At 40.1% G+C, this 4,417-nt stretch overlaps 1 pseudogene; it reads left to right on the forward strand.

The window, feature by feature from the left end:
• The first annotated feature begins 1,618 nt into the window (after positions 1 to 1,618).
• Positions 1,619 to 4,119, forward strand: LOC120204900 (annotated as a pseudogene).
• The last annotated feature ends 298 nt before the right edge of the window (positions 4,120 to 4,417 follow it).

The raw sequence follows: 4,417 nt of genomic DNA on the forward strand, positions 1-4,417 counted from the left end.
AATGATCTAATTCTACGTCCCTGAATTTCTAATATAATTTCCTAAAATTTACATTCCTTTTAATTTCATAAAGACAAAAATTACACCTAAAGTCTCTTATACAATACAGGAAATACTAAAAAATAAAGACAAAAAATATATGTAATATATAATTTATCAATAGATAAATTAAGTTATTATCGTTATAATATGAACATATTAGGATATATTTGGATTTCTGTTGTTTCTGATTTTCTAGGGAATATAATAATAAATTTATATTAGGGTTTATTTTTAAAGGAATTGAAGAGTTTTAGACCATGTTTGTGAGTTTTACACATTTCTTTTTGGTGAAATAGACATCAAATTCATGTTCAAGAGGTCTAAAAGTTGTGAACTAAAAATTTAAGGTCTAATAATAGTCGATGATGGTGATTTGTGATGTTCGATGACAACAATCGTCAGTGACCAATAATGGTGGTAAGCACGAAAAACTTCGAGGGACTTTGATCGGATTGAGAGATAAAATTGATAATTTATCTAAAGTTTAAAAGTTGAATTAATATTTTATCTGATTTTTAATATCAAATTAGTATTATGGGTAAAGTAAAATCTAAATATATTTGCTAACATTTCCGTCATAAACTACGGGAGTTAATGGCTAGTAACCAAAACGAGATAGATAAAAAAATGATCATAACATAACTTTTTAAAACTAGTAACCAAGAAAGGACAGACATAAAATAAAAGGAACCATCAATATAGTTTACCCTAATAATATAATTTTTGAAGGAATTTCCACGCGGTTAAAGGTCGTGCTGTGTGAAACCATCTCGGAGTTTGATAGTTATTGTGGTTCTAGAAAAAACGTATAAATTTTCGGGTAAAGTATATAAATGGTACAACATTAAAGGATACTATTTTATTGAGTCATCTGATTATTAAAAGTTATAAAATGATCATTTGATGATAGAGAGTTGCTTTGTTGAGTCCTTCGACTATTAAAATTTATAAAATGGTCACAGACTATCATCATGTTCCAAACTCGTCCTTTTCCGTTAAAAAAATTAACCATCGTCTGATTGGACATTAACATGCTAACTGAGATATGATAGTCGTTTGAGATTATGATATCAAATTTTATCATATACCTTAGTCAATATGTTAACATCCAGCTCAGATTACCATTAATTTTTTAACAGAAAATGATGAGTTTGGAACATAATGAATGATCGAGTGTTATTTTGTAACTTTTAATAGTTGAGGACTTAACAAAATACTTCTTATATTAGGAGATCATCTTATAGCTTTTAATAGTTTTGGACTCAACTAAGTAGTATCCTATAGTTAGGAGACCATATGTGTACTTTACCCTAGATTTGTACTAATCTGATTTCGAAAAAAAGATTCTTCCTTTATTTGGTTTCATCACCAAAGGGGACGGTAGCTTCCAATTTTGATAAACCCTTTTAGCAATCCGATTCAACCATGCAAACCTAAGAACGTTGAATAAATCCACTCATAAAATCCCCCTTTTCAAATATCGAACTCATATATTAAATAACCCAGATATTAATTTTCATTCATTTTTCTCTAATCATCTTCCCTTTCATGTTCATCTAGGTTTATCTTCGTTACCATGAAGGTAAATCGACTTTGCTTCATTTTACCAGCTGATTTCAATGATATCGCCCCTTCGGACTACCCCAAAGCTGGAAAAGTTGTTAAAACCGAAGCCAACACACCCACCCGTAGTTGTGGGAGTCATGTTCTTGGTTTCGTTGGGGATGCCTTGCGCCGCCTCTATGAGTCCAGATGGTTTCATTTTTGTCATCATGGTAAGCCGAGGAGACACCAATCGAGTGTTTTCCATGACCTTGAAGGAGTTCAGATGTCGGAGAAAGTCGGCGGAGAGAATCCCAGGATTTTTAGCTATGCCGAGCTTTACATAGGGTCTAATGGTTTCATGAAGATGAAATTCTTGGAAGTGGGGGTTTCGGCAAAGTTTATAGCGCGTTTTACCCAGGATGGAACGGTGGTTGCAGTGAAATGCTTGGCGGAGAAAGGGGAGAGGTTTGAGAAGACTTTTGCGGCGGAGCTGGTGGCGGTGGCTCATCTCCGTCATAGGAATCTTGTTCGTTAAGGGGTTGGTGTGTTCATGAAGACCAGTTGCTCTTGGTGTATGACTATGCCAAACAGAAGCCTTGATAGAGTACTCTTTAGAAGGCCGAAAACTGGCGACACCGCCTTTAAACTGGACCGCCGGAGGAAAATCGTCGGCGGCTTGGCGGCTGCTTTGTTTTATCTACATGAACACTGGAGACTCAAATCATACATCGCGACGTAAAAACGAGCAACGTGATGCTCGACTCGCAATACAATGCCCGGCTCGGCGACTTCGGGTTGGCACGGTGGCTGGAGCATGAGCTCGAGCACCAAATCAAGACACCGGCGACGAAGAGACACCAATTTCGTTTGGCTGACACGACGAGGATCGGTGGGACAATCGGTACCTCCCGCCAGAGAGTTTTCAGAAACGAAGTGTGACGACGGCCAAATCCGATGTTTTCAGCTTTGGGATTGTCGTTTTGGAGGTGGTTTCGGGGCGGCGAGCGTGGACCTTACATTCCCCGATGAGCAAATCATTTTGCTTGATTGGATCCGTAGGTTGTCCGATGAACAGAGGCTTTTACATGCAGGGGATAGTCGTCTTGCCGATGGTTCTTACAGGCTAGCCGATGTTGAACAGTTCCTTCATATAGGGCTGCTTTGCACGCTTCATAATCCATTTTTGAGGCCTAATATGAAAGGGTTGTTGAAGTTCTTTCCGGTAATATTTCAGGGAAGCTTCCGGCTTTACCATCATTTGAATCCCATCCTTTATACATCACATTGTCATCTTCATCCAACACTAGTGGAAGCAAGAGCACCGCCAGTAGCCGGTCATCCACTCCCACCCCACCCGCCACTGCCGCCAGCATCGACATTACCGTCTCTTTTGCTTCATCGAACTACTTGACTGCCACTGAAGAAACTATGTATGAACTGCTGAATTTGGAATCAAGGGTTCCAGTTTATCCAGCAACAGCAGTCGTCGGCCGACAAACTTCTTTATGATCGAAACTCCTAGGGAAATTCCTTTCAAGGAACTCATTGCCGCCACTGATAATTTCGCTGAATCACGGAGGGTGGCGGAGCTTGACTTCGGAACTGCTTACCATGGTTTCCTTGACAACCGTCAGCACATTCTTGTGAAGAGCTTGGCATGACTAAATGTCCTGCATTGCGGACAAGGTTTTCGAGTGAACTCCAAAACTTGGCGAGGCTCCGCCCCGTAATCTGGTTCAACTCCGTGGATGGTGCACTGAACAAGGTGAGATGCTCGTCGTATATGATTACTCGGCGAATCGACTGTTGAGTCACCTCCTTTCGACAAATAAGGGGCAGCTCTGTTTTGCAATGGCAACACCGATACAACATTGTCAAATCCCTTGCTTCAGCCATTCATTATCTGCACGAGGAATGGATGAACAAGTCATTCATAGAACATTACCTCTTCAGCCATAATTCTTGATCCCAACATGAATCCGCGACTCAGTAATTTCGCTCTTGCCGAGTTCTTGACAAGAATGATCATGGCCATCACGCATCCACGAACAAAAACAGATCGGTTTGTGGAATTTTTGGTTACATGTCACCAGAATACATGGAATATGGAGAGCACCCCAATGGCTGATGTCTATAGCTTTGGAGTGGTGTGCTCGAGGTGATCAGTGGACATATGGCAGGCGACTTTAGGCGGCCGGAGGTATTGTTGGTGAAACGTACATGACTTCGAGACACAGAAAAGGCCGCTCAAGGAATTGGTCGACATCAGGCTGAACGGGGAATACAATAATGAAGAAGTTCTGAGACTGACAAAACTAGGAGTCGCCTGCACACAATCTGACCCGAAATTAAGGCCAACCATGAGGCAGATTGTGAGCATTCTGGATGGGAATGACAAAAGCCTGATGATGGTAGAAGGGCAAAGGAAGGAGGGTAGGGAGGAATGGAAACAGAGATATGCTTGTTCTTGTCATTGGTTAGGAGAATACATGCTTTGGGATTACATTGAAACTCACTCATGTACCATACAGGACAAGCAAGCTCTTGTTTTTTATTAATGTACACTACTAATGTAGTGTGTAGCTTTGCTACTGTACTCTATATGTAGTACAGTGATTGGAAACTTTTTATGTTCATAATCTAAGCCATTTTTCCATGAAGAAGTTCCATTTAGTGCCTTCCATGTCTTCCTTCTTCAGTTTTCCATCTCCATTCTTATCGAGAAACAAGAAGGCTTCGATGATAGTATCGAAAGTGGCCTTGAGCAGCGGTGAATCCATCTTCAACGTCTGAAAACACCATTAAAGACACTTATTAATTCCTTCTAACT

The sequence above is a fragment of the Hibiscus syriacus genome, unplaced genomic scaffold (assembly GCF_006381635.1).
Source record: "Hibiscus syriacus cultivar Baekdansim isolate YM2019G1 unplaced genomic scaffold, ASM638163v2 tig00011734_pilon, whole genome shotgun sequence".
NCBI classification, from domain to species: domain Eukaryota; kingdom Viridiplantae; phylum Streptophyta; class Magnoliopsida; order Malvales; family Malvaceae; genus Hibiscus; species Hibiscus syriacus.